The following is a 20,160-nucleotide window of genomic DNA, read 5'->3' on the forward strand; positions in this document are numbered from 1 at the left end:
TTCAGTCACAATAAAGTTGCTGTGACCATTTTTGCCTAACTTGTGCTGCTTGGGTAGGAGCTGACTTACTTGGTGACGACTTTGAAACCCTCCGAAATGGCGGCCTTGGCCAGCTCGACACGCACGAAGATGTCGTTTACGATGCTGTTTATAATGCTCCACACCTTCGATGAGACGTCCTTGATATTTCTCTGAGCCTTGCTGCCGCCGCTCGTAGCAATTATCGTTACTGCCACCGCCCGTAGCAAGCATCATTGCTGTTGCCTTCTCCGCAGCCTTTCCACCGCCGGTGATGTCTGGTTGGCGCTGCCGATTTTCCTGCCGAATTGTCCTGCCGATTTTCCGAGAATACCAGACTACGGCTGGTTAGAATACGTTTGCATGGAGTCCGAGGCCCCGCCCCTTTGGGAGCCGTATCATTGGCATCGGCTTGCTTGCTCCACCTTTCTTTCGTTCGATGCCACTGCTTTCGTACATAACCAGGGCCTCTTCTTCTCCTTCTTCTTCTTCTTTTTTTACTTCTTCAAAGTGCAAATCATAATCGCTTGGCGTCGGCAGCAGCGCAAGCGCTCTTCGGAGGGGGATGCTGCGAAAATTGATTCGCATGGATGGTGTCTATCGCGTTTTAGCGGTAACTTATCGAGCGGCATTGGGGTCAGTAGCAATGAAATGAAATTTTCTCTAGATTCTGCTTCGGTTTTGTCGCTGCTTGTGATTGGGAAGGTGCATTACTGGAAACAAATGGGTTCTTCTCAGAATCATAATTTCACACGAAAGAAGATTGAGCCGAGACAAATATTTTTCAAAGTACAAATCATAAGCTGTGTTGCTGCTTGTGATTGGATAGGCGTCTTGTGGAGAACAAATTGGTTCTTATTATAACCATCATATTACATGGGAGAAGTTTGAGCTGAGACTGAGATAGTGTGTTTTGTATAAATATATCCTAAACACATGCTACTTGAATTTTATATTATTGTGCTATTGTTGTTTATAGTATGCTTGGTCATAATTTTTCATTTAATCTTTTATGTTTCAACATGTCTTATTGTACTTGGTACAGTCATTTTAAATGCGAATGCATCTGTCAATTATGTATATCTGTCTGTCAATAAGGATTAATGTTCCCGTGTTACAATTTCTTCGAGTAGAATTCAACTTAATCCGTGCTGATACAGTTGTTAACTTTGATCATAAAGATTGCGACGCCGGTGAAAATGTTGTGATGTAGTCCGCAAGAGTAGATGTCGATGATGGTGACGTTGAAGAAAACGTGTCTGCTGTCGCTGATGATGGCGAACATATTTCTTCGCTTTTAACACAAGGCAAACCCAATTTCGATCGGGCTGATCGGAAGTTCCAGAAACGATTCGTGGAAAACGATTTCGGTTCCGCATGTGATGTGTGTGCTAGAATCTGTTTCAGGAATAATTTGAAACCAATCTCCAACTCAAATGCTGCCGTGTTACTTACGACAAATTATTTCGAAACGGTGGAAGGATTTTCGGCGTGTGCTACGTGTCGAACAAGCCTGAACCGCGGATCAATTCCCACATTGTCGCAATCAAATGGCTTTACATATCCCAAGTTTCCGTCCAATTTGCCTCCGCTGGACTCACTCACCACAAGACTGGTGTCTCCCAGGATCAATTTCATGCAGTTTCGTCGTTTGCGGCATACTGCAGGTTTGTGGAAAAGTTATTTTACTTAAAAATTTATTACATCAAATAAATGATTTTCCTAATCTATTTTCATTTACATGCAAAAGGTAATTTGGCAATTATCGGCCAACTTATCAACATTCTAGTCGACGTGGCCCAGATGGTAGGCGTACTTCCTCGCAAATATGGAAGTGCTTACCGATTACTAAGCGAAGCGGCAATATCACAGGGTGGGATGTAATGCTAATATGAAGAAAAAGAAGATTCATGCAACCATTTTATCAATCTGAATATAAGAATCTTTCATACATAAGTGAAAAGGTTATTAAGGCTCTATATTGTATCTCTTATAGCCCGTTTCAAGCTATAGTCGCATACAATAAGCCTCGCATGATAACACCCACATATCATAAGAATATATGAAGTGCATACACACTTACAATTTAGTGCAAAATACTGATATTGTCGTCTGAAGCAGCTCCTATCCAGCTCATGTCCATTTGTTCAAAAAACGAGTGGGACTTGTTCCTAAGGCCGTTACAAATATTAAATTTAAATTATGTCCTACTGGTCTTCGAAAAGTCAAGGGGGAGATAATCTTATATATAAAAATGAAATGGTCTGTGTTCGTATCCGCATAACTCGAAAACGGCTGGATGGATTTTTTTCATTTCTTCAGCAGAAGCATTCGTTATAGTCTCCGACGGGTTTATATGATATTTCCTAATGCGGAAATTACGAGTAAAGTTGAGCAAATCGTGAAAAACTAAAATTGTGATTCCTATGCGAACTTTGCATGGGCAGTTCGGAACGCACATTCTCGCCTACTATGCAGGACAACGTCTGCCGGGTCAACTAGTAAAAAATAAATATTAAAATGGAAAAAAAAAAATCAAAAAACTCCTCGGATTTGTTAAAGAATGTTTTGAAAATTTTCAAAATTAGCCGAATTTTATTTTGTTGCCCCCTCAAAATATTATTTTTGAGGAAAAAAAATCCGAGGGGGGGAGACATAATTGTTTTTTTGATATTTGTATCGGCCTAGTTTCTCGTATAACTGTAAAAGTAAAGCAATTTCAGAGGGTTTTATTATAGCTCTGACAAGAGATACATATCTCATGCTTTTTTGCTGTTGGTGGTAGTTTGCTGTCTGCACCAGCTGCACGGCTCATTTTATTTGGTATTCCATGTTAGAGATGGGCAAAATGGATCACTTCGTTGAACGGATCAGATCTGGTTCGATCTATCATACGCATCGGCAAAATGGTGAAACAATTGTTATTCAATACCATGCTTTTGACCCGTACATACAATAATTTGATCGCTATCTCGCTCACAAGCATATAGTACATGTATGAAGAACCCACCCATTTCATTTTGACATTTCCCTACATATGATCAGATAGTTTGCTGATCTGATGAACCGTATCTTTCAAAAAGTGAGCAAGAATCATTCACTCACAACAAAGATCTGGATCATTTTAACGGTTCCGGATCTGAACGCCCATCTCTATTCCATGTTGTGTTGTATCGAACTTTACGAATTTAAATTAAGTCTAGAATAATTATTAACATTTAACAAAGAAATATACTTACAGTTTTAGAGATTTATATACAAATTTAGAAACTTAATTTACAAAGAACTTCAAAAACAAATATTGACTACCGTTACAAACTGATCGATCATTTTTGGAAGATGTGCATTTTCAGAGTTGGCCAAATTAGGCACTAAGGTGGCCAAAACCGGTAAACTTACCCTATATCATTGATGTCCATATCTCATTTTGCTATCAAATCATGATTTGATATGATTTAGCTATTGTCTTCTGTTCGGGAAATGGTTGTGTCTCAAACTTTTGAAATATTTTCTATTATAAATTTGCTAATGGACGATTTAAATATGACGTCCACTACTTTTTGAGATTTCTAGACCCCCCTCCCCCCTCTGTCACGCGTTTGTGTATACCTAGTATACGCACTGTCACCAAATCTTAGACCACCCCTAAAATCTGTGACATAATTTTTGAATGATAGAAACCTTGGACATATCGCATCCAACGTTCGTCCATGCCCACGCCCTTGCTACACCTCTACTCACCTAGTTTTCGATTGTTGACGTTAGCACAATCATTTCTCACCCACTACTCGAACCAGTTTATGAAGGACTGGGAAAAAATTGCTGCCACAGAACTGCTTGCCGATGTGCTCGATGACGAATGAGAGAACCTATAGACACATACGGGCACAAATCCGGCATAAAATAATATTTGCCATGTGTAGCCCACCTCCACCATTCGCCCCCGTGGGGATGGCGAAATGGTACCTAATCTATAACACCGTGAATTGTCCCGTGCCGGCGCCGTGGCTGCCATGGGAAGTGAGATTGCCGGAACCGGAACTATGACGCGTCCCCAGCTAGCCCACTCGAATCGAGTGGAGCCAGAAGCGGGGTGCTGTTTGTTTCGCCCTTCCTCGGTTCCATCAATAGTGGGATGAATGAAAAATGGACTTTACTCTCCGTGGCATCAGCAGTGCATATCTTTCTTCTGTATTGCAGATAGCGCTTACATAGAGGTTCATTTCTAGGTGGTCTTGTGTTGCGTGGTGAAGGCTAAGAGACCGAGAGACCTTTGCGGATGTGGAATGCGCGGGAAGATTTATTATTAGTGAGAATGATGTCTAAACATAAATCATATACAGCTGAAGCTTCATCTGTACTTAAAGAGTATAAAATCTGATTGTTTGTTAACGGATTACACTACAAAGGTTAAATATATTTTAAATATCGGAGCCACATAAATAAGAAAAAAAAATTAGTCCAAAAAATGATTTATAAGAGATAGTATTTTTACAAATTCTCAAATCATTTATTTTGCAATTGATCTTCAGGGCTGCTGAAAATTCCAAAACAATTACGGTTGAGAAGTTTCAAAGCCATTAACCCGAGCTCCGCTCTCAAATATCGTTCATTTGAAAAGCAATTGATGTCGCAAACAGTGTACGGTACCTCCCCATCAAAGAATCATCCATTCTTCCATGAAGCAGAACGTCAAACTTTTCAATGATTAATTGACTTGTTTGGGAAATGTAAACAGCGTACTCCTGCCGAACAGGACAAAACGCCTCTCACGCCAAAGTAGATGGCACAAGGCATTACTGTTTTGATTCAAGTTCCGAACATTAGACATATTTGTGACTTGTGATGCCTAAAGCCACATTCATATGAAAATATGTATAACACAGAAGTAGTTTGTAATTTTTTGTTTATTACGATGTGTTATTACATATATTTAGAGCATTTTTCTAAATTTCTTTATTCCTTAATTGATACTTTATGAGCTCCATCATGATGAACCTACGCCGAATGAAGTATCTATCTTCACTGAACTTGAATCGCTCCCAGTCGCCCTGAACTGAAGCTCAGCGCCCTCAGGTCTTCTTTAACTGCGAAAAGCCACGCAACCTACGCCCTCTTCCGGGGTTTCTACTGAATTTTCTCTACACTTGATGCTCTTGGTACACAAATTCGTCTACAACTTCAAATTTTTCAGCATCCAACATCCCAACGCTACCACCACCACTAATGAACTCATATAGATTTCCAGCGACCACGTACTACGTTTTGCTGATATTGATCGTCAGTCCATTCCTCGCTGTCGCCTTAAAAGGCAAAAGGTTCCACGACACGGCGATCAGTCCCGGAGAATATGCGATCTTGATTGCACTTCCGTAACGCATTGTTCGCAGTGATCTTTACGTTCTAAACATTTGACAACCTCGCTCCAATTTTACTGACAACTAGGTAGCGATCCGAGTCAATGAACCGCACATCGCTAACATCCAACATGATTTACCTCCGATAACAAGTTTCACATCATGCTTTGGGAACTCTCCATAGGCTTTATCAAGACGTTCATAAAACGTGTCCGTAGATGATGCTGACTTAAAGTCGATTTTGGCCTATGATGAATTTTTCGTCAAAACCAATATCCAAAATATTTAGGAGCTATTCGTATACCATGTGGAACTTAGGGGTAGAGGGGTAGGAAGAATGTCCATGGTTCACACAAATTAATGAAAAATTGCATGATCAGATGTGTACGCTGATGGAGGGAAGAACACATCTAAAATTGTTCAACATCTGTCCACGTGGTATGAAAACAGTTAAGGGACGTTTAGATTATAAACTTCATTGTACAGATCCAATTTTTCTGATATGTATGACATGCTGATTACAAATGTGGATTAGCCGTCTAATCATTCTTAATATAATTAAATTTTCTGAACACATAACTATTAAGACTTGTCTCATTCTACGAAATAACATGAATTAAAATAAAAGATACCGTTTCATTGAATAGATGTTTTGTATGTCATATTAAAAAACATTATGATTCCCCAGATTAATTTGTTTTTCAATTGAAAGCACTGTCACTTTAAGTTTAGTTTGAGTTTAATTAGATAAATGGGATGTAGCTTAAAAGCAGATAGACGAAACATATGGGATCGTTTATATTGTATGTGTTATTTCAGGTCAGGTTTTTCTCAAAATATTTAACTTAAATACGAGAAGCACGAAAAAAAAAATAACAAGGAAACAAAAAAAAGTCCAAAAATCAAGGATGTTAAAGATCATTTAATAATTTGCGTTCGATCATTTAGTTGTTTGACAATAACACATTCCAGAAGCTGAATTTCAAAATATGTTGTATGGTGGACTTCTAGTGCGAAGGTTTTTCTACAACTTTGCCTGAAAATCATGTAACTCCGAGGATTCTAGAGGTTTTGCTTAGAATTCTCACTAAAATCAAGGGTGATAGTTATGCTATGCTTGTATGAACATGCAAATCCTCCTCTCCGCACACGCACAGATTCATAAAAGACAACTGAACACACTATTGTTAGATTTTCAAGGCCTTCTGTAACATCCCGGAGATGATGTCCTCTATCACTATGTGGTGTTTGGCAGCATAACAATCCATCCTCTCCATGTAAGTCCTAACATGTCCATGTGAGACTCAAGAGCCCTTGTGAATGGTTTCCCATTCAAACAATTTTATAGGAGATGTTCTAGACTGTTCCGGAGTTTAGATCATTTGATCTACCAGACTAACTATGGTATGGTTAACCAGGTACCAAAACTTCAGCTACCCAGCATAAGTGCGTGAGTCTTAGAGCCCACGAAAATGCTTCACTATTCAAATATATCAAAAGCTGAGGTATTCGAGGGTGACCGCTTCCTTCGCTGTACGCTACCCGAGCAGCACAAGTCATATAAAAATGGTTGCCGCAACTTAATTGTAACTGAATCCGATCATATGTGTGCTGTTAGGGTAGACAGGTTCTTTTCCTACTAAGCTACGAAGGACCTCCGTCGTCCTTCACAGCTTGGCGGGTACTGATGAAACCAAATTCTTAGCATCAGATACGTAGCCGAGCTCTCGCAATACATTTTCTGAACTATTTTTGTACAATGCCAACCAAGTAGGATCAGTATTTAGTATTGACTGGCTCCTACACACTTGCTTCATCAGCAACTGCGCTCGATGAAGTATGGTTGTGTGAGGTTACCCTCCAATACCTTTTCCGAACTAAATCTATCACACGTTACATGCTCAAGTCGAGTTGATATCAAACCGTAATAACCCCAGCATGTCCATGCCAGTCTCTTAAGCTCTTGCGTGTGATTCGCAATTTCAATTAGTTCATTGCAGATGTTCAAGGTGATATCAGGCCTTTAGACCAAAGATCATTTGGCCGAATGGTCGTGGGTCCAAATAATCATTATAGCGTATGGTAACTAGGCCAAATAGGAAGTGACAAATCCCTCCTTTTTCTTTCTTTTTTCTTCATTCTTCCTTCATCCTTTATGCATCTTCCTACTTCGATCTTCCTTCTTCCTTTATCATTCATGCGTTTTTCTTCTTTTTTCATTCCTTCTTCATCCTAGTTTCTTCTTCCGGATTCCCTCTTCCTTGCTCCTTTTTCCTTCTTACTGCTTACTTCCTTTTTCCATCTTCCTAAATCCTTTTACCTTATTTCTACTTCCTGTTTCTTTCTTACTTCTTTCTTCCCTTTCTTCCACCTTCCTTTCTTTCTCCTCCATCTTCTTCCTTCTTCCGCCTTCTTTCTTCCTTTTTGTTTCACTCTTTCCCACTTTCCACTTCTTTCTTTACACTTTTCACACCTCATTTCAAGCTTCACATTTCTCACTTCTCAGTGTGCTAAGTGAGAAGTGCGATGTACGAAATGACAAGCGAAAAATGAGCAGTCAAAATGGGAAGAAAGCCGTCTCATTTCTCACTTTTCATTTCTCACTTCACATCACTCAAGTGAGAAGTAGTTTTATTTCTTAATTCTCATTTCTCACTTATCATTTTCGGCCATATTACTAATTCAGCCAAACGACATTTGTGAACGTATGCAATTTTTGGTCAAATGATCCTATCTCCCAAACGACCATTTCGACTGAACGGCATATTTTCATTTAAACATTTTCAGCTAAATAACCTATTCGGCTAATTTTTCACTTTTTTCCGTCTTGGCATCACTATGCTTAGGGGAGAACAGCCCAATTCCACAATTTCCACCAATATAAATCAAAATATTTCATCGTGCAGATGCAAAATTACAAGATTACAAAACTTGGCACATTTCACAATGATTCCTACTCAACCCAATAAACTCCAAAAAATGATTCATACTCGAAACAAACAAGGTTTTGAGACATTCTTCTAATACATTTAAAATATGGGGCGAAACGTCCGAATGGTGCAAGTCTCGCTATATTTTGAGTTAGGTGCTGTTAGTGATTTACAATGCGTTTTATTGAGACGAGTGTCAAAAGAGTTGCTCCGAGGCGAACTGTCTCAAGACTACAAAAAAAATGCTTGGCATGGGATCATGGTGTCAGTGTCGGTCCGAGCGGAGGCCGTCGGCGGGTGGTTGCTGCTCAATTTTTTTGCAAGGGACAGTTGATCTGAGACAAATTTCCTTCAAAATACAAATCATAATCGTTTGACGACGGCAGAAAGTTGGCGTCGGTAGCGAAACTGATAATAAATCTCGCTTAACTTTTCAAAAGGACCTAAGTAACATTTTTTTCATGAATTAATTTTAATAGCGCAATCAACAGAACAACATGAAAGCTATTGATTGCAGTATTCAAATTAATTCATGAAGAAAATGTTACTTAGGTCCTTTTGAAAAGTTAAGCGAGAAATGTATTCGCATGGATGTCTTTAGCGTTTAACAATCTTATATTTACATGACGCTACAATGATCATTGCACCACAAAGTTTTACGTAGTTTACGTCTAGCGATAATGTCTTGAACACAACCCCTATGGGAAATTCCATTAATTACGTAACGCAAAAATTGGGTATTTTCAACCCCCTCCCCCCTATGTCACACTTTTGGTATGAAGCTTCTGAAATTTTTGAATGGGTCGTCATACTTCCTCGAACCCCCTCGCTCCTACCCCTCTAAGCGTTACGTAATTTGTGGACGTTCCTTATGTTTTAAAAGCATTAGTGAACAAATTTTCTACATCTACCACCTGCCGACGGATGCTGCTGGGATCGATACTGACGCCATTGCGCTACAGACGTCAAGCGATTATGTTTGGTACTTTGAAGGAAATTCGTTTTGGGACTATTTCCCATTGTTAATCTTTTTAATAATACACATTTTAAATCACTAAGAGCACATAACCAAACTCAGGATCATGTTAGAAATGTTTACTGGCAACAAAAATTTGCTGGTCATTAGCAGTCGCACTTTGGAAAAATCCTCTCAGCGTACAATTAATTGCATACTATTCGGAAACTCGGCCATACGAAAATCATTTTTGCCTTTCTCGTACAACAAAGTTGTACCGAAAGGCTATCATTTCACTACAAAATCGAACTTTTTATAGAAGTCTCGGAAAACCAAGATGTTATATACCAATCGGCTCAGCTCGTCAAACTGAGCAAATGTCTGTCTGTCCGTGTGTATGTGCGTGGATGTGTGTGTGTGACCGTAAAACATTTGCCACTTTTTCATATAGTAATTCTTAACCGATTTTCTCGCAACAATTTGCATTCGACGGGGGACAAACCCTAGTTGATCACTATTGAATTTCATAACGATTGCGCATTCCAAAAAAACTAAATATTAAGATAGTTATGAAAAATAGTAATTAATTTATAGCATGCCATAAAATGCCTTGAAGTATCAACCCATGCAAGCTCTTCTATTCGATTTTGTACACGACTTTAGTATAACAATTGCAACGCAGACTTTGATTGAATGCAAGTTACGACGCATAACGCCATAACGTTTCTGTAGCTTTGTGGTATAATAAAAAAGCTCGCATGAAACGCGTACGCTAATAATACTTTACTTAGTGATTTTAAAATTAATATAACAAATTATCCAGCATTTCAACGAATTTCCCCATAATGCATTTGATTGTTTGATTGAGTTGTTTAATGATGCACGAGAAAGACACAATCACTGCAAGGTGGACCAATCTGTTTTTTTTGTTAAATAACTTGGCTGCGCATATGCACAGCACATGTTTCGAAATTGGCAAATTGATATAAAATATGCGAAAAAGAAACCACGTGTCTTGGAGGGACTCGAACCCTCAACCTCCTACTCTCTATAGATAGGCGTGACAACCCCTACACAACAAGAGCACTTAAATGTCACGTTTGCGGAGCCATTGAAATCTGAGTACCATCCTCCACCACGCTTAGATCTTTATTGCAAATTGAATATCCTTCAGATGCTTGATTTGCCCAATCGTAACATATGCTTTACTGTTGAATATCCACTATCAGCTTAACTTTATTCCCAATATAATGGTGCTTCTGGCAAGAACCATTTTAACGTCCCTCAAGCACAGGCGACGCGACTGCAGTTCTTACGCCAATGGTATGGAAACGTAAATGGAATGTTGCATGCGATGAAATCGCTTGGGTTTGGGGAGCCTTTATTTTCAATATCTTCAAACATTATCATCAACCACCGCAGTTGGGTTTCTGGATTTGGAAGAACTGAAATCTTCAATAGCTTAATGTTGATAATCAAAAGTTTCAATAAAATAACAAATTGGTGCAGAGTTTCCGAGTCATTTGATATAAAAATATCAAAAATCCATTAAAATACAAAGACACTATTACCGTTCAAAATCTTACATGATTTCGAGACGGTCCCTAATTTTAAAATATTATTTTTATGCTCTATTGTATCAGAGCCTTCACATTAGACGTAGTTAACGTCAGTGAAAATGTCGTTGCAGTTTGATTATGAATAATTAATATTGAATTGTAATGTCAATGTTCGTTCAGAAATGTAGCATAAACAATTTTACGAGCATTTTTAGGTGCATGCGTTGGGTCATTTTGCCCCATGGGACAATAGGACAGCCCCAAGACTTTGTGTGGCCAAACTAACAAAATGCTGATTTTCGATTTGGACGTGTAAAATGCGGTGAATACCAAACTAATTATAACCTATTTTTAAATAATTGGGGTAGCTTCGATTTTTTAGGGAGGGGTGGGGCGTTCAAACTGGCCCCTAGTAGAAATTACATTTTCGCTTTTTTTGGTAAAATGTGCGGTACTTGGCGGGTAATATGGCAATTTCGTCTCAAAAGTATCATATTTGTATATCGTTACAAAGCTCTTGAACACATTTATGCAACAGACATAGTTACGTGATAATATTTCCGTCCGGATTTTAGTTTTCAGTAGTTTTGTAAAAGCATATTTTACGTACCCGACTAGAAGAGCATAACAGAAACTGAACACAATTTTAACATATTGTGATATTTATAACATATTTTGATACAATTTTGTTCTCAGTAGCCATTATCTTTCAAATGTTGTAACAGGATTATATCATAATATGATTTGAAAAATGCTTAACACCTAATTGCCCAACAGTAGGCAATTAAAATAGATGTAGCAAAGTCTCCCAGCCATAGATATAACAACGCTGATATAATTTGAGAAGGTTGCCTTATTTGTAATGTTCATGTTCAGTTTCATGTTCTCGAAAAATATTCTTGTTCGAACAAAAACAAAAATTTCTGATTGTTTATCACAATCTGGAGACCTATCACGACCTGTAAAAATTCCAACGGCTCAGAAACAATATATTTTGTATCTGATTCTGTTAAAAAGTTCTATCAAAATATGTTATTTTTATGATAAAGTTGTAACAAAATTTGATAGTTTTTTGTTTCCAGTTGTGAAGTTTTTGATAGAAATTTAGATATTTTAACAACATCCTGCACCATGTTTCTATCAAATTTTGTTATAAAAATTTAGTATAACATAATAACATAGGTTGATATAATTTTGATATGATCTTCTAGTCTGGTAACCTTTGACGAACAAAACAGTTTGGTACACCACAGTACCCTGCAGTAAAACATCATGCTCAATGTTGTTGATCTCTTAAGCTTTAAGGCCCATGAATAAAATTCTGCCCAAATTCACCATTTTGTGAGATACATGAATTTGAAAGTTAGTCCATTTTTCCCTTTCTCGTATACTAAGTATACGTAGAGGCGTAGAGGTGATGTCTGTTTGTGCGTGTGTGTCAATGTTCGTATGTATGTGAGCAAAAAAATCTAACTCTTTTTCCAGGTCCTTACCCTAAACCTATTTACTCGCAACAAGTTGCATTCGTTTGAGAATATTTTTTTCCATTATTCCCTAGTAAAAATTGGACAGATCGGACCATGGGCTCGGAAGTTATGGTCAAAATAAAAGTTTGTACCCTAAACGCGTTATAAAAACTCACTTGTATAATACACTTAGCCTTAACAGAACAATTTTATAATAAACAATTACGAAATTTTACAAAAAATAATTAATTTTCTTCCACAAAAAAATTAAAAAAAGAAAGCATAAATTCATTTCCACAAGAAAATAGAAAAAAGCAACAAAATTTGTTAAATTTTCCATAAACGATAAACTTCCAGAGAAAGGGTCATTTATGGAAAAATGCTCAGTTTTTTTCAGTTGATTTATATTTTTTCAATTTATATATTGTATTGCTCATATTGATTTATTTACGGACATTTTTTTAATTTTTTTTGTGGAAAACAATAATAAAAATAATTCAGTTCAATCAAAGATAATTGCCTATTTCCGGGGATTAAACCACCCGACTTGGACGTTAATTTACAATGTTATGAAAACTCATATGTGAATATGTACGTTATGTGGAAGATATTGATTTGGAAAATGTATTGGAGGTAACCACTTTCCCTTCGATGGGACTCGAACCCATGACCCTACAGTACTGTACTGTACAGTACTGTAGGGTCATGGGTTCGAGTCCCATCGAAGGGAAAGTGGTTACCTCCAATACATTTTCCAAATCAATATCTTCCACATAACGTACATATTCACATATGAGTTTTCATAATAATAAAAATAATTGTAAAAATTGAATAATAAATTAAAAATTTTCCATAATGGAATCAAAAAGCTTCATTGCAAAAAATACAAAATTTCCATAAATAAATCAATATTAACAATAAACAATTACAAAAATTTGCGAAAAAATATTATTATTCTCCCATAAATAAAGAAAAAATCCACAAAAAATCAATAAAGAGCAATAAAAACATTAAAAAAATTTCACAAAGAAATAGGAAAAAGCAATAAACTGATTAAATTTTCCATGAACGATAACTAACCCTTCTAAAAAAGGAATCATCCCTGAAAAAAATCGTTTTTTGCTGATTAATACAGCGTGCGGCAGAAAATAATGCGAAAATGTTTAAACTTGAGTATTGGGTTAATTCGAGTGACTAGTGACTGATTTCTGTTGAAAGTACACTGACTCCACATATATGGGTCACTTTGTAACAATAGTCACTCCAATTTGCATATTGGTTAAATGGTAATGACTCATATTAGTGTGTGACCCTTGATTGTGAGGTCAGTGTATATTTGTTTATGTTTACTTTCAAATGCTGCACCGAGAGATTGTAATTGTTTTATTGCAAATTTCTAAAAATGCACACAAAAGAAGTGAATGAGATTATTATGGTGGTAGGATGTCTTTTGGCCACAGTTTATCGCCCTAAAACGTCTCTGCAGGATGGGTCTAAGCAGCGGAAGCCGGGAGTGGAAGTTCATGCTTTGCACATATGCCAAACGTGATCAAATCGGCTCGGTGCAACCTGGTGCCTCTCATTAAGTAAGTACTACATCAACACTTCCTTCCCCTCCCAAGTTACGGTGAAGATGGGCGTGGCCAGGAGTAGTAATCCTCATGCTTTTGTGATTTTTATCCTAGATTGAAATCAAGGACCACACCCACCTTGATTTCTGATAGCAATCTGAATAAGGATTTCAAAAGAAAAACATGAGTATCACTAGTGTCCAATCTACGAAGTACACCGTAACTATGCTATGCTATGCTAAATTCCAAACCAATCCGGCAGATGTCATGATGTTTGGCTTGGTGGCCACAACGGTTTGAAACTGCCGCCTGTTTTCATTTATGTTGGGTTTAAAATCAATACCGAATTATTTATCGGTATTTTAAAGGACCAAGTGCTTCCCTGGGTGAAGGCCAAATTCTCCGATGATCATAACGTTGTCCTACGGCATGATGGAGCGCCATGTCACACGTCCAATCGACCCAACAATGGCTGAAGAACAAAATGAAATTTTGGTCGAAAGATTTGTGCCCCCCTAGCAGTCCGGATCTTAATCCGTTGGGTTATACGATTGGGGCGTATGTTGAAGCACGAGCCTGCAAACCATCGCACCCTTGTGTGAAGACTCTAACGTCAGCCCTAACATGCACATGGCAGTCGAGTCGGAGGACTAGGTTCGAAAGGGGTCTTTTAGCTCCGGTATCGTCTTGAACAGGGTTGTTAATAGATAAATTATCGTCGTTAATTTAACGTCAACTTCGATAACGATAACACTTTTACGATAATGCTTCGTTGACGATAAAATCTCGCTTAACTTTTCAAAAGGACCTAAGTAACATTTTTTTCATGAATTAATTTGAATAGCGCAATCAACAGAACAACATGAAAACTATTGATTGCTGTATTCAAATTAATTCATGAAAAAAATGTTACTTAGGTCATTTTGAAAAGTTAAGCGAGTAATGAGTGTTGGATTAACGTTATCGTTATCGAGTATTCGTTGATTTATCGATAATTATCGAGTTAACTGTAACATGTACTACAGTTTAAAGAACAAATATTAACAAGTTGGATTTGCAATATCTATTTTAAAAATATTGTATCGCCTTACAATATCCGAGAACGCCTTTAAATCCTGGAATTAAATTGGGATTCAAGGAGGTCACCGAATTGACCAAAACATTATTTCGTTCAATCATTAAAGTTCTTACAGAGTCGCAGTTCTCCATAGTAGAGAATCTGAGAGCATTTTTAATGTCTACATATACCTATGTTTAATCTAGCATTATGAACAAAACTTCTGTTTTGAAGATCCGGAGCACCCAGTTATATGAATATTTTATGACTCACAATTTAGACTAAACTCCTTAGTCTAACTAAATCATAGGTGACGAGGTTAGTCCACCAATCTGTAGAGAGAATGTTCACTCGGCCTGGAATGCAGCACTACAGATCGCTGCATCAAATAAATTTCTAGTACTTGGATCCCAATATATTGCCGATGGGTTCCGATTCCAGGTGTAAATTCTTGCTCATACGATAATAATTAGCAAAGGAAAGCCATAATGCTTTTATATTGAAGTGCTGTCACTGTCTCAGAAAATTAAGTCCGCCTGGGTGGTGCAAATTTCTGTGATCTTCTTATTGGAACATCCATGCTGCATAGTGAAAAAACGCTAACCACCAACAGAGCACCTCACTTCTCATCGTTTCGTAGAGTAGCAGGCGGGTATCTGGCACCCCCAATCCTACCCACTACGTTTGACAATAGCCAACATCTTTGAGTTTCCCATTGTTCTATTGAAATTGAGTTTCCCACTGACAATTCTATTTTGTAAACAAACCATTAATCCGAACTGATTTTTTCCAAATGGACGTAAATATTTTTCACCATTTTTCGAGAACTTGTGCGAAAGTATGAATGAGAGGTGCGTTTATACAAGAATATTGATGCCTTTAATAAATTTTAATATTTCGATCGGCATCAAGCGCTCCACTTCGCCAAAATACTACGACATTTGAAACATATTTTCAATGGGAGGTTTTCGATGACTATAATTACGTCTTCGTGTTAAATTAATCGATGATTTTGATGCTGGCATCAAAAACATGGCCGCTTCGCAGACCCCTGGTAGCAGGCATTAAGCAATAATTTTAGAGTGCCCTGCTTCAATCAAAATTAACTCTAATCAACCAGCTGCAAACAGTTTGTTCCATTCTCGGCTTCTGTTAAAATTGTACACCAACTTTATTAGCGTAATCTAGTAACCACATTATCGCAAAATTATCGAGTTAACCTACGTTAAATTATCGAAATACGATAATAATTCAGTTGATTCATCATTATCATAGCAACCGATAACGTTGATCACAATCAACTTTATCGGCGATAACGATAAATTAACGATTAACAACCCTGGTCTTGAAGATATTATTATTAAAAATAGTATCAGTAAATTTGTTTGAAAGGGCCTTATAATGATAACCGAACTCGAAAATGTTGATATTATTGCTTGGAGCAGTTCAAATGAGATTTGAAAGAAATAGAACCAATTTTCGCATTATTTTCTGCCGCACCCTGTATTTTTCCAATTTTCATATTTTTTATTGCTCAAATTTGTGGAAAATTTTGATTTTATATCCCTAGTATTGATTTAAAGTAGAGAACTATTTGGGCAGTACCCCCTATTCCCGTCCACAACGTTCATTACTCGATCGCATTACAACCGAGTTACTTGTTTTTTAGTACATGGTTAGTTTCTGTCGACATCTAGTGATGTACAAAAAATCAAGCCATTTGGTTGGAACGCAGTCGAGTTATTAACGTTGCGGACGGGAATAGGGGGTGCTGCCCAAATGGTCCCGCTCCCTACTTATGAAAATTTTGGATTTTTGTTTTCATATATTGAATTCTTTCCATTATTGATTTCTCTATGGAAAATACTTATTGTATAATTGCAATTTTTACTTTTAAAAGTGCTAATATATTTTTGTTTCATGGAAAATTCTTAAGTGTTTTTGGAAATTTCCGATTTCTTTATATGCATTTTTCCTATTTTTTGGGGGGAGTGTTTAGTTTAGTCCTTTACTGTCGCCGCTAGCATAACTGTCTTATATTGATATGAAATCCTTGAAACAGCAGTTTAATTATTGTTTTTCGTTACTAGTGAATAATTATTATTTCATTTTTATAATCATAACTAGCCTTATGTACCCGGCCTTGCGCGGAATTGCCAGTTTGGTTTGCAGTTTTCTTTTACAATCGGAAAATGATAAAACAAATTGATCAACAGGGTAGTTGTGTTTACTTATTCATACTTTATCATTTGATTAAAAGAAGGCTTTTGGAAACATTGACTGATTTTGAAGAAGGGATCGTGGGTTTGAAAGGTCTTATTCCGGGAAAACGTCTATTTCTAAAGAAGGAAAAACATTCATCGAAGCCATATTCGGGCAACGCATATTTTTTAAGAAGGGATCACACCCACCATTGCCTTATTCCGGGCAAATGCCTACTTTTGAAGAAGCAATCACATCCACCATTCAGAAGGAAACACATTAATCATTGCTTTTCACTGGGCATACAATTATTCCGATGAACAACAATACCCAATCCCAATACCCCTCCCCCCCCCCATCCCATTCCAAAAGTCCCTTCCAGCCTCTCTATAATAGTTTTCTTTGGGTAGGAATTACGTGCTTACGTATTTGGTTTGAATTGACCTATGCGATAAAAAGGTATACTAAACTGTTCGTTTAATGAATATACCCTCTCTCTCATTTGGCTATGGCACTCATACCCAGTCTGATATAGTCTTCCTTAGACAGATAATATGGGTTCCAAATTTGGTGGACATCGATAAATGGGTTCAGAAGTCATGCTGAATTGATCGATAACTAAACAATACCCCCTCTCCCACACCCTCCTTTTTTTTTAAATTACTTAACCACATCCACTAAAATCGCTTCCTTAGGACAGACAATATTTGATACAAATTTGGTTCAAATCGGTCATGAGGCTCAGGATTTACATTGAGTTGATCGATTGCTAAACAATACTCCTCCCCCCATACCCTCCCTCTTTTGTAAAGAACACCCCTCCTCCCACACCCTCCCTCTTTTCCAAAGAGCATGCCTAACCCGTATCGTCCCCTTCTTAAGATAAAGAATTTGTGTTCCAAATTTGGTCGAAATCGGCCAAGAGGTTCAGAGTTTACACTGCGTTGATCGATAATTAAGCAATACCCCTCCTCCCATACCCTCCCCTTTTTCAAAGAGCATGCTCAACCCCCCTATCGACCCATCCTTAAGATAAAGAATTTGTGTTCAAAATTTGGTTGAAATCGGCCAAGGGGTTCAGAATTTACACTGAGTTGATCGATAACTAAGCAATACCCCTCCCCCCACCCTCCCCCTTTTCCAAAGAGCATGCCTAACCCCCCATTCGTCGTCTCCCTTAGATAAAGAATGTGTGTTCCAAACTTGGTTGAAATCGGTAAATGGGTTCAGGAGTTATGCTGGAACATACATACAAACATACATACAAACATACATACAAACATACAAACATTGAGTTTTATATATATGGATGGATTAATTAATCGAAATAAATCGTAGCTGAACGACCTGAAAGGATTTCAAATATTTCAACGATTCGAGCATTCTCTCTATATAAAACGAGTGGTTGGAATTGGAGTCTGCCCGGAATACGAATCAAAACGGTGCCTTGTATCCCGAAGCCCGGGTTAGCTAGGTTTGCGACACGATGGTCTCTCGTTCGTAGCCTTTGAAGGTAAAGCGCGATACTCGTCGTCGTCGTTGTCGAGTACGAACTGTCGAAATCAGAACACTCCGTCGAAGGAAAAAGTGTTTGCGAAGCTTTTTCACTGCTGCATGGGAATAATCGCTCCGATTCATTAGCAAAATCGTGACATTACAAACCAGTAGTAGCACTTGGTCCCGTCTATTGAAACAATGAAAGTCCCTCATTCGGTAGCAGCAAGGACAATGGTTCGAAAGTGCTCAAATCCAAACGAACAAATTAAGAGTTGAAGATGTTTGCTCTCTGTTCGGATCGTATACCTTTGTCGGCTAGTGGGCGCATTTAGGTGTGTTTTGAGTAAACACACGTGCGAAGCCCCTCGGTCTTCTTCTGGGAGAAAACCGATAAAAAGCAGTAGAGCCCAGATTTTCTGGATTCAATAGGTGAAAAGAAAATAAATCGTCATGTGTTGGCACAACTTTTCGTAGTCACAATGTGATGCGTTGTTATGATTTTTTGTAAGACTTCTGGGTGATTAGTTAGTCTACAGAGTATCCACGGTAAAGCAATACAATATTTTCAACTATTCCTATTTAATATCTTTTCGACCAAATGGTTTACTTCTGAATCTACTTTGATGATTTGAAATGATAACAGTTAATTCGTGAACTATGTGTAGCGTATCAGTATAGCGTTGCCATCAGAAACTCAAATTTCGGCTGATCCAGTCGAATTGTTAAAGATATTCAATTATAATTACGCCCCTATAATACTAAGTGCGAGGTTTTCAAGTTAGTGAACTACACTGAACGGCCAAGACGTACATTCCACCTCCTTTTATAGTTTTCGTATAGCATAGCGCAGTGCAGAACAGTATTAAAATTTAACAGACTCTGGTTGGTCATACTGAGCAGCGGAGACCCTTGGTGTGGTCCAGAACTATTAAGCCACAGATCAAACTTTCCTCCAACCTCTAGGCAGGCCGAAAATTCAATTACTTTCGCTCATTCAGCTTCAAATTGGCGTAATGAGCTCCGGAGTGTTTTATACTTTCCGAAGCAGCAGAAAACTTTTGCTCGCCTTACTGACTGCCGACCGGGGTGCTGCTGCACAGAAGGATTCAACCGAAGGAACGAACGGCGCCTGGTTCTTTAGAAAATCAACACAACATGATCAAATCGAATGGCTTTCACATTGGCTCACTCCTTCCCAGGCAGATTGAAGTTGTTTGTTGGGTACAACCTTCGTCAATGCCGGGCGTAATTTCTGGAGGCGGCCATACGGAAAGCGAGAGGACAAGTTCGCTGAAGCGAATAAAATCGTTCCGATAATGACACTCCGCTTCTCGCCCGTTGTCGCAACCGCACGGGAAATTCGATCGGATTGAATGGGCCGCCGACGCATTGGCACGGGAGGTCGATTTCCCCGTGGGAGTTGTGATTTTCGGTGATTGAGTGTTTTATTTTGCGTTTACCGTCTATTTATCGTCTTGAAAAGTGATTGATTATCAAGTTTTCTGTTATTGCAGCATTCCGTCACAGGCAAACCTTTCCGAGAACCGA

Source organism: Armigeres subalbatus, chromosome 2 (assembly GCF_024139115.2).
Source record: "Armigeres subalbatus isolate Guangzhou_Male chromosome 2, GZ_Asu_2, whole genome shotgun sequence".
Lineage (NCBI taxonomy): Eukaryota > Metazoa > Arthropoda > Insecta > Diptera > Culicidae > Armigeres > Armigeres subalbatus.